Source organism: Dendrobates tinctorius, unplaced genomic scaffold (assembly GCF_039654945.1).
Source record: "Dendrobates tinctorius isolate UK_male_01 unplaced genomic scaffold, ASM3965494v1 ptg000067l, whole genome shotgun sequence".
NCBI lineage: Eukaryota > Metazoa > Chordata > Amphibia > Anura > Dendrobatidae > Dendrobates > Dendrobates tinctorius.
In genome coordinates, this window is record NW_027361735.1 from 7890870 (window position 1) to 7903231 (window position 12362).

General features: G+C 40.2%; 1 protein-coding gene across 3 annotated transcripts in view; it reads left to right on the forward strand.

Annotated features, from left to right (window-relative positions):
- The window catches only part of ATP10B (ATPase phospholipid transporting 10B (putative)), a 620908-nt gene that overhangs the window by 512430 nt on the left and 96116 nt on the right, over positions 1-12362 (forward strand). The window lies entirely within an intron of this gene.

Consider the following 12362-nt stretch of genomic DNA (forward strand, 5'->3'; position numbering starts at 1 on the left):
CATAGAATTTTGGGGCTGAAATATGTCTTGTTTTAATTATTGGAGGGCTTACATAAAGGACAACTTTCTGCTTCACAAAAATAAAAATGAGATGGTTTTCGGGTGGCACTTGACACCAATACGCTCGTTACCAACCAGTATATGAAGTCCTCGTCACCATTTTCGCGTATCGGGGGTTTGTGAACATAATTTCTTTGTAGAGGATTTCCTGGCAAAAATTCAAGGCTACTAAGCTAGGTCTACATTTGGATTTTACCTATTTAATAGAGCAAATCAAATTGTGGCTATGGCCATAAGAACGGCAACACGAATTGTCTATTTCAAACAATGGAAATCTGTTCGTAAGGGCTCTTCAATTAGTTTTCAGCTCCATGAAATCTGCATTAAAACAACTCTGTGGAACAGAACCCATGTTACTCCAATAACAAACCCCTTTTCTATGATGGTTCTCATAATTAGGAAATAGATATGAGACCAACTGGAACTAATCTAGATCTTTAAAGAATCGCTAAAGCCGCCTCATTGTTTGCCTCACTGAGATGTACGCTCAGATTCCTCAAGTCCAATGTTCCTTATTGTTTAGGTTATTGTGGGTGTGAAATTAAAGGAAGTTGTCGAGGATTGATAATGTATAGTGTTACCATATGTTAAATATAAGGTACGCTTTCTAGCTGGCATGGTCATAGGATTCACTGATGCCCGCTATGGCCTAAGTCTAGTAAGGCTTAAGATGTGTATTAGTAGGTTCCTAGAATGGGCGAGGGCCGGAAAGGATGTGTTATTGTACGTTGACTAATATTTTATCATTTTTGATCAGTTGGAGACGTTTTATGGGTTAATTCCTCTGCTCTTGTAGAAAAGCTGTTGCTAAATGACACATTACACAAATGCATGAACCTGCACGAGTCATAGTAGTTTGTCCGGTAACTGCACCGTCTGGTTTATTTGACTCTTCATCATAAACTATTAGCAGAAATATTTCAGGTATTTCAAGTACACTTATAACTAATTCTCAGCAAAGTATCTTGGTGTTTATGACCTTGTAATGTCCTATCGCAGGCAGAGGTTGTGTACAGTCATAGACCAGATGAGGTTCTACACGTATAATCGTAACTGTAGCGAAAAAATAATTTTATTAATTGGCTGATCACAGATGGTCACCAAACATTTACATTTTAACATTTGTGTTTTGATCCGAATACTTAGAACGTCCCATGACTACAGAACGAAGCAGAAAGTAGAAAACAACAAGGCACTCAACTAAAAAGCTTGTGGATGGTGCTCAAGTAGGGTATCCAACCTGTGATATAAGCAAAAATAAACTTGGCACTCAAATTGATGAAAGATGAGAAAATTTCATTTATTTTGCATCCAAACAAGAAAAGAAATAACTGAACGTTTTCGGTCCCACACTGGACCTTCTCCCGGGACCACTTAACGCAGCACTTTGCAGCAGCGACGATAGTCGCCTTACATGGACGCTCTGCCCATAATATGACTTCCATATACAGCAACCAGTGCTTTATCACAGCGACAGTAATCACCAGAAAAGGATGCGCTGAATTGAATTCTGATCCCCTACGTAGCATTCAGTATTTTACCCCAGCGATGGTAGTCTCCATATATGGACGCGCTACATTAAATTTAGACTCATTGAATTTTGCCTCCTGTAATAGCATTCAGGCATTTTCCTCTTACCATCCTTACAGCTTATTTGAAGCACACTGTCTTATTCTGAACCAGTAAGATATTCTGATGAAGGTCCAGTGTGGGACCAAAAACGTTCAGTTATTTCTTTTTTTTTTAGTCTGGATGCAAAATAAATTAAATTTTCTCATCTTTCATCAATTTGAGTGCCAAGTTTATTTTTGCTTATAGAACGAAGCAGAGCATCCTATGGTGATCAAAGCTCAGTATCCCTATAGTACGGGCAATGAAATGCGTCACTGGCACTGCTATTTAATGGGAACCTGTCACATGCAGAAACAATATTTACTGCAGATATAGTGATAACCTGCAGGTAGATGGGTTTATATCATGTGGAGCAGCGGCTGCAAGGAGAAAATGGAGTTATAGCCTAAACCTACTTGCTTACAGTCATTGGGACGGTCCCTGGGGTGATTAGTGACAGCTCACTATTCATTGATCCAGCTTTTATTCACTCCCCAGAACATTGATTGACAGCCTGCTGTGCAGTGTGTGTGTGTATGCAATGTGTGCGTGCAGTGTTTGTGTGCTGAGCAGCTTGTTAAAGTGCCAGGCAATAATTACAGTGAACTCACTGTGTAGTGCGAGGTGACTCTTAAAGCCCCCTGCACCACCTCGATGACTGGTAGCAAGTGACTGGGTAGAGGTTAAAATTCAATTTTCTCCCTACAGATGCTGCTACAGTAAGGCTACATTTCCACATGAGTTTTTGACCCTGCGTATTTTTGAAGAAGAATGCAAGTAACCTATTTTACGTAATGGGTGCAGAAAATCTGCAACAAAACTCGCTAAAAAGCTCATTATGGGAACATAGCCTAAGGCAGCCCGACATTATTTAAATGCCAATTACCTGCTGATCAGGTAAGAAACGTGGCACTACTGGTGTGGTGCACAGGTAGGGTCCCAAGCCAATAAAGTGAATAAACAAAACCTAGCACTCAACTTTATTTGCTGATTAGTAAAGATTTTATTGCGTAGTCAGTGGTACAAATAGCAGACGTTTCGGTCTAACTCGACCTTCATCAGTATACCCACTGCTAAAGTGGATAGGTCCTAGGGATGGGATTTAAATGCTATTATTCCCCTTGAGCCTGTTGAATTTCCTCCTGTACGTAGTGTCACTTAGAATAGACACCTTCCTGATGACTAGCGTACTGTGAGGCTAGTAAGTCTCCGTTGAGGAGTAAGTGCTGCTGACCTGGTCTATCGCGGTGGATACTTAGCCTCACAGTACGCTAGTCATCAGGAAGGTGTCTATTCTAAGTGACACTACGTACAGGAGGAAATTCAACAGGCTCATGGGGAATAATAGCATATAAATCCCATCCCTAGGACCTATCCACTTTAGCAGTCGGTATACTGATGAAGGTCGAGTTAGACCGAAACGTCTGCTATTTGTACCACTGACTACGCAATAAAATCTTTACTAATCAGCAAATAAAGTTGAGTGCCAGGTTTTGTTTATTCAATTACCTGCTGATCACCCCCATTTCACAAGGTAAATAGCATTTCTTGATGTGAAAGATTCCCTTTAAAATAGGCAGTCTCGGCCCATAATATTGATGACCTTAGATTAGGTAATAAGATTGGTGGGGGTCTGACACCTGTCTTCTTGTAAGAGTACCCTAAATTTCTCTGTTAATCTGCTAGTCTTCGGAGCATCCCAACAGGACAATTTGTACAATACGTGACTGACTGTTAAGTCAATATAATGTGCAAAAAATAGTGCTGTTTATTTAAAAAAAAAAAAAAAAAAACATGCCCCAACTTAACATTTACTCGATCTGATGTCAACCATAAATGTTAGATATATCTATGTGGTGGATTAATGAATTATGACACAACTTCTAGACTGTAGGAATATGATTGACCCAGTTGATAACTGACTAGTGTCTCATCCTTGGTTATCAGTTTTCTGAGGAAGTTTACAGAATGCTCTTATAGTATGTTTTCCTATAAGGTTATGCGTGTTTGGACTTAACAGGGTTTACCAGGACTGGTGCTGGGAAAGCAAATCGCCTCAAATCTGATATTGATAACCTATCCTAAGGATCAGGTCATTAACAAGTCCTGAAAAACCCCTGTACATGTGTGACTACGGCTATATAGTTTTCGGTTGACCACTTCTGGTATATAGTGTTCGTTTGACCACATCTACTTTATAGTGTTGGGCTGACCACATCTAGTATAAAGTGTTCGGTTGACCACATCTAGTATATAGTGTTCGGTTGACCACATCTACCATATAGTATTCGGTTGACCACATCTACCATATAGTGTTCGGTTGACCACACCTACTATATAGTGTTCAGATGACCGCATCTACCATATAGTGTTCGGTTGACCACAATGTTAGGAACGGCGGAACGCACTAAATAAAAATATAAATAATGTGTGTTCGCCGCTCGGGGTCCACCGTGCAGTAGGTGAAATAACCGCTGCTAAGTGGTGGCAGGAGCAATATGGCGGAATTGCACACAGGGTTAAACTCCACCCAGGTGTGCAGAGCAATCTCAGTTAAACTCACCGAGATGCCAAAAGTACAAACACAAATAACTGAGCCTGTTGTAGTCACAGTACTCAGTAAAAAACGCACACACGGTATACGGTCACAGGAGTAGCCTGTCTAGACCTACCGTGTGCACGGTGTTGCAACTGCAAATGCAAAGGAGGCTGCTACTGCAGCGCGGCGTGGACACTGCCGCCAAACGACAAAGGCAAGGTGCAAGCACAATGTTGGACGCTAGCAGCTGTGCAAGTTGAAGCAGAGGAGCGCTGGCGCTGTAACTAAGTCAGTCCCTATTCACATGCGTAATATCAGAAGGAAGGGGTTTCAAATGAGTCAGTCACCAGAATCATGCATCCGTCCTTATAGACACAGCAGCAAGTATGACTATACTAGCGCATGGCGGAATGGCCATGCGTGCCTTTTATAGCAGCTGGGACCTTCTGCACGTTTCCAGATCTCTGAGATGGACCAATGAGAACTGGAGCGGCACCTGAGCACATGACTCCCGATCTCCAATGGGAGATCGTCCCATGAGCATGCCCAGTAAGAGGACAGAAGGACTTAGCCTCAGGAGAGATTTGCTGCAAGGCAATCTCCTCTGCAATCTCCTCTGCAGTGGAAAAATAGGAGGAGAGTGCAGTTTGGAGAAGGCACCCTTCAAATATCAGCGAACTGGAGCAGTTTGCCAAAGAAGAATGGTCTAAAATTCCAGCAGAGCATTGTAAGAAAACTCATTGATGGTTACCGGAAGTGGTTGGTCGCAGTTATTTTGGCTAAAGGTTGTGCAACCAAGTATTAGGCTGAGGGTGCCAATACTTTTGTCTGGCCCATTTTTGGAGTTTTGTGTGAAATGATCAATGTTTTGCTTTTTGCTTTAAACTTCTTGATGACACTACGCACGGTAGACACAGGAACATTCAGGTCTTTGGAGATGGACTTGTAGCCTTGAGATTGCTCATGCTTCCTCACAATTTGGTTTCTCAAGTCCTCAGACAGTTCTTTGGTCTTTTCTTTTCTCCATGCTCAATGTGGTACACACAAGGACACAGGACAGAGGTTGAGTCAACTTTAATCCATGTCAACTGGTTGCAAGTGTGATTTAGTTATTGCCAACACCTGTTAGGTGCCACAGGTAAGTTACAGGTGCTGTTAATTACACAAATTAGAGAAGCATCACATGATTTTTCGAACAGTGCCAATACTTTTGTCCACCCTCTTTTTTATGTTTGGTGTGGAATTATGTCCAATTTGGCTTTAGGACAATTCTTTTTGTGTTTTTTCATTTAAGACAAATTAAATGAAGATAATAATACCAAAGAATTTGTGTTTGCAATCATTTTCAGGAAGAAACTGAGTATTATCTGACAGAATTGCAGGGGTGTCAATACTTTTGGTCACAACTGTATATAGTGTTTGGTTGACCACATGTAGTACATAGTGTTTGGTAGACCACATCTACCACATAGTGTTCGGTTGACGACATCTAATATTTAGTGTTCGGTTGACCACATCTACTGTAGTATTGAGGTGTTCGGCTGACCACATCTAGTATATAGTGTTTGATTGACCACCTCTAGTATATAATGTTTGGTTGATCATATCTAGTATATAGTGTTCGGATGACTACATCTAGTAAATAATAGTTTGTAATATAATAGTATGTTTATGCACAACTGTAAGCCTCTGTAGGATCCTAAACCTTGAGGTTTGCGGGACTCCAGAGGCACCAACAGCTTCAAAAACCCGTTTGCTGCTTTGTAATGGTATTTTAGCAGTTGCCCTCTTAGGCTATGTTCACATGTCCAGTAATCATCTGTTTGAAAAAGATCCAACAGGAATTGGGTATCTTGGCAGGACAAAAAAGTTGTGCAGACACAACTTTTTTCTCTGGTTAAAAAACTGATTGCAAGTGGATCCGTTTTTATAACAGATCTGCTAAATAGCCATCCGTTTTTCTTCCATTTGAAACGGATCCGTTTTTTGCTTACTGGATCAGTTTAAAATGAATGATTACTTGACAGGTCACATGACCAGTAGTCAACTGTTTAAAATTAATCCAGTAAGCAAAAAACGGATCTGTTTCAAATGGAAGAAAAACGGATGGCTATTTAGCAGATCTGTTTTCAATAGACTTCAATGTTATAAAAACTGATCCAGTTACAATCATTTTTTTTTACCCTGACAAAAAAGGTGTGTCTGGACCACTGTTTTGTCCTTCTAAGATAACAGATTGCTGCTGGATCAGTTCCAAACGATGATTACAGGACATGTGAGCATAGCCTTAATCCAATGTTTTTGTCTGGCAAAAAGCTTCCCCATTATGCCTTTATCTGCATGTGTCAGCCACAAATCTCTTCACAGTACAATGATCATGCTTAAAGCACTACTCCATTGTTTTTTTTTCTTGCACCACTGGAGTGGAGCTTTAAATGTAATTCCCCTGCCAAGTCTCATACTTACCTGCTGCGACCTTCATCATTTTCCAGCGTCGCACCTGTCGGTCTCCGGACAAAAGTGGCCTGCCTGCAGCGCCAGTGTTTCATAGAGTGCACTGGATCCTGAGGTTACTTTTAAATGCATCTCTATGAGAGCCTCGTTTTGGCTTTCATAGACTTACATCAAGCTCTTGTGACTAGAGTTGAGCGAATATCTTCGGTTCCCCGCTTATTTGGCAAGCTATAGTGCATGCCGAATAAGCTACAGCGGGAACCCGGCTTCCTGGATCGGTTCCCACTGTAGCTTATTCGACAAGCACTATAGCTTGCCGAATAAGCGGGCAACCGAAGATATTCGCTCAACTCTACTTGTGACGTAACTTCTGACTTCCAGACAGTCATAAATCACAGACACAAGATTGCTCCACAGGACCGGTGCAGCGTCCATAAAAGTTGAAGCTGACAGAAGGGGAATATAAAAATGGGGGCAAGGGGCTTAAATTTAAAGTGCTACTCTAGCTCTGAAAAAAAAGAATGCTGGAGTGGTGCATTAAGTATACATGAAATATTGAATGTTTTTATGCCTTGTCCAAGGCATTGCACTATTTGATGCTTTTTGGCAGCAGAGACCACCTTTTTATTTCCCATTGCTTGACAAACACAGGCAATCCACGTATGTTTTGTGGCTGTCTAACAGCCACAAAACATGCAGGTGGGGGGACTTGAACATTTCACTCGAGCCCTTGTGATACTCTGTGCATACTGTAGCACATTCGGCAAACTCGAGTAACGAGCACTTGCACTCATCACTACTGCTTAATAATGTGGATCATCATCATCCTTCTTAAATAGTTTTCTATTAATTGGGATCACCTGGTGTTTGAGATTGATTTCAGTGATCAAAGGACCCTGAGACACAATACCATCCATGAGTTTATTTGAAAAACAAAAAATGACATCTTTATGATACTTAAATCAAATTTGTACAATAATTTGGAAGTGGTGTAGTGTTCAGTTGACCATGTCAAGTCTTTAGCATTAGGTGGACCATGTCTAGTCTATAGCATTCGGATGACCATGTTTAGTCTATAGCTTTCAGTTGACCATGTCTAGTATATTGCATTCAGTTGACCATGTCTAGTATATAGCATTCTGTTTCCTGCATCAAAATATTTGTGCAATGAATGCACACATCATGGCAGCACATGGTGAGAGTTATAACTCAACGATATCTGGTGACTCGTAAATGAATGATATTACGCGCGGAAGTATGTGCAAACGTAATAATCACCCTGAACAATATTATCCTTACAGACACTCTGCAATTACACTGAGAGCTTACTATTAATATGTAGGTTTTGTAAGTGGAATAGGAAATGACCCAGGCAAATTATCATCAAATTTAATAGTTGGTAATTGCTCATTCATTTGCTTCCCTGTAGACCTGGAGTATTGTCATCCTGGTAGCTTCATTGTTGGGTGAACATGTCATATGAATGAATGTCTGAATTACTGCAGTGCCACTAAGGCATCCATGCATTATCAACTTGATTTCTCTGTAATTTAGCTTTGAAATGTGGAGTGTTCTGCTCCATTGCTCAATTTTTTTTTTGTTCATTTTTGTAGAGGAGATGGTTTAGAAGTCGGGCATCTTGTTGTGAGGCACATGTTAAAAAAAAATAAATACAAAAATTTCCTACAGGGCAAAGAACTTACTTGTAAGTAGTTGCTAACTACCTGCTTGTTCTGCTCTGCTTCCCTTGACCTCATTTAACAGAGCAGTTCTTTCTTGTCTGTTCTGCTCTCTCGGCATGGTGTTACTGCCGATTAGAGTTGAGCGAAACAGGTTGGCCAGATTCATAAGTTGCCGACTTATGGCAAAGTTGGGTCTCGCCGACCGAAATCCGACCACAGCGTGAAGTCGGCCATGCGGTCGGCAAAACGAGCGCCAAAGTCGGATTTCCCAGAATGCTCGCACGTGACTTTTTTCAGCCACTGAGCAAGGACATACACTGCGTGACTTTTTTCAGCCACTGAGCAAGGACGTACACTGTGGGCAACGAGATGACACGTGCAGCGTCCGGGGAGAGAGAGAGAGATTGAGAGAGATTTTGTGCACTTTAAAAAAAAAAGCGGTCCGGCATGTAGGTGTTTTTACTGTCCTCCACTCCCTGCCGACTTTGCTTCCCCATTGACTTGCATTGGGTTTCGTGTTTCAGTCGGACCTTCGACTTTTCCGGATAGTCGGCCGATTTCGTTCGGCTCGGCTTTTGAGAAAGTCGGGTTTCATGAAACCCGACTCGACTCTAAAAAAGGTAAAGTCGCTCATCTCTACTGCTGATTGACAGCCAAGTTATGCAGCAAGAGATAGCTGTCAATCAGCATGATGTTGGCCATGACACCCTATTGACAGAGCTGACCGGTAGAGAACTGCTTTGCTGATGTGAGGTCATAGGAAGCAAAAGTATTGCCGTCCGGTGAGGTCCATGACAATACTAAGCCGTAAGGGATCATTGCAGGCCAGAGCAGGCAGGTAGATAGCAACTGCCTGATGATAAGTCCTTAGCCCCATTGGAAAAATAAGTCCTAGATAACATTTATGAAAATCGTAAGTTAAAAAAAATCCCACATATACAAGTCTATATATTGTGGTCTTGACATCCTTGCTAAGCTTCTACAGTCTCTGTTCTGAAACAGATTAGCCATATTAATTAACCCCGACAGCCCCTTTAATCATAATTAAAATAAGACTACATATAAATCATTGAAACGCTGTTTACTAATGTTTATCAGTGTTGATTTACAGCTTCATTAATACATAATTATAGATATAAGCCTTCAAGGTCTGTGTTCAAGTCTGAAAATATAATCATTAGTTTTTACCAGCTGCACTTAAATATATAATGCTGATAAATGCCGAAAAACGAGGCCGTTTACTGAGAAAATGATCAGGAAAAATAAATAGGAAATTTGATAAGAACCTTCGAGCCCTTTCTCACGTCTCATGCTGCAAGTGTTTGTGTTACATTCGACATGTTAGGTATTATTATACTCGGCAGTGAACAAACCATTTCTCAAGACTCTCCACAGCTTTTACTACGCTCTATAACATGACTAGTGGGAATTACAGCTAATGCTATTGCCATAATGTGAAATTAAGGGGGATTTATGCTCCGCCAAGCTACCTATGTGTTATTAGGGCAGCTTTATGTATTATTGTATGTGCTGTCGAAATAGACTATTAACTGGGAACAGCTTGTCTGTTATGACTTTTTATGCTTTTATCAGCTCTACAGTACACATCTACTGTATATTCACAAATTGATTGTAGAAAATATTTTTCCCATGAAGAAATACAAATTTTCTATTTTATTTCCTCTATTTTCTTTATTATGTCGAATCTGTACTCAAGAGCTATATTTCTAAAACCGTCGGCTAATTCAGTCATATTAGAGGATGTGATTGTTTAAAGGAGGTCTAAACTCGAGGAAAATGTTCCAACATTGGTTTTAATTCTATAGGATATTAATTATGTATGTCTCCTGAAACCGTTCTGAAGAAATTGTGCAAATAAAACTACTGATTATTTCCAATTTTTGAATGGTAAATTATGGAGAATTGGGGGGAACTTTAAAGAGGTTGGTGGCCTTGGGGTACAAGCCTGCAGTCACTCTATGTAAGTGGAAATTTTTGAATCCTTACAGCGAGCGCGCTGTGAGAATTCACTGGTACCAGGAGTCGGAGGTCATGTGAGACTTGTAAATGCTTTCGGCCACATTCCAACTAGACATGGCTTGCCTCGCTCAATTCACTTGCCTTGCTCAATTAACTTGCATTGAGTGATGCTGCGCTTGTCTAGTCAGCTTGTGACCACATGTATACAAATCACATACATAGTCACACATCTGCCTGTACCGGAGAATCCTGACAGCGTGAACTCTGCACGCTGTGTGGATTCTCAAGTTTGCATCTCCAAGGAGTTTGATCCATGACAGGAAACAAATAGAACATAAACAAAGGCCAAAAAACCACTTTAATTCACAAGATAAACATTTGGCTAAAGTGGAAGATTTTCACCATTCCAGCCAACCTTTCTTTGGAAGTTATACCATTGTACGAAAGCTACTGTCGAGAAATGAGTGGATTGCTTAATGCAATTTTGGTCCATGGTCCAGGTCTGACTGCTGCCTGACTGTGGAAAGGAGCTCAGCTTCATGTGCCAGGTTGATGAGATGTATCCGAACCCAGAAGCTCTGGAACTTTGCATAGGCCCTCTACATGGCCAGAGAGCACTGACTTGTGGAGTTGAGCGAAGCGTTCCACTTATCTCTACTACTGTCGACTTTGGGCACCTGACGATGAGCTGTTTTTACGATGAAATACCATGTATAAAATAAGTCTCCAAAAACTAGATCAGTTCTTTGTTAGCCGCTCTAGACAATGGCTAAAAGAGAAGCATTCTGAATGGGTCACGCCACTCTGTTGTCCATACGGAGTAATAGAACATTTTGCAGACATAAGTTCCCTTTTAAGCATTTTTCCATTTACGGTATACTTGTCAACGGTCTATGTCAAAGTAAATGTTAAGTCCAAGATAAGTAAAGAAATATGTTTACCAAGTTGCTTAACTTTTTACGTCTTTATGGAAACTGTAAAGTCATGGTCAAAGGTGAACACGAATCCTTTCTGAGGCTCAACCAGGAAGGGTCTGATACAGATACACAAGGTCCCAGAGCAGTGGAATAAGCAGCTTTTGTCCAAGGAAAACAAGAGACCTTTTATATTTAGAGACCAAGTTCAAAGAGAAGCTAATTAACCTTCATAACCTTCTAAATTACCCTAACATTAGACCAATTCTGAAATTAAAGTAACTATAGACGTTGTTTTTTTTTTAATTAAGAATATTTTAATCAGTTTTTAAATTGAGGAATGAAAATGAAAAAAAACTGATTCACAAAAAAGAATGCAAACTCTTAAAATATGAAGAAGAATGCATCAACAGTGAAATGCATACAGTTTCTAGGAGAGCACCGCTCAGTCACGTCCCTATTGATAATCCTTCTTTATGATGACATGAATATCCATGCTAAACACTCTTAATAAAAAAGCCAGGATTAGCCTACAATGCGTACTTAAAGACAAAACACCTCCGAGTAAGGAAGCCATCATCACGGGATACATACGGTATATTTATATGATGAGTTGGGATTAGTATTCCTTCAGCCATAGGAATGTACAAATCGACTCATAAACACAAGTACAAGCAATTAGGGTATAGTGGACTCTTTCAAGGAAAAGTCAGTTTACAGAAAACAACCTCTGGGATTCTTGTTTGAGTACAGTACAGCGAGTGTCTTGTGTGTTAGCTTATATGTGTATGTATCACTTATTTACATTTTATGTTATTCAGGTATATTTTGTTACTTGTCGTATTCGATCCTGAAATCTATCTATGGGTAAGTGCACATTTGCAAGAGATTGGAAGGAAAAAGGCTGCATAAAATACGTGCAATTTTATGCATTTTTGCTTGTTTTATTATGCGATTTTACTTGCGTTCATTTGAATGGGTGAAAAATGCTCCGAAAAAACTAAAAATAATTGACATGCTACAGATTTTAAATAAATGATTTGATAGTTGAAATCTGCAAGGAAAAAAATAATTTCTATTATACATCATAAATATTTATTTTTGAGCTTACCCTTCAGTTTT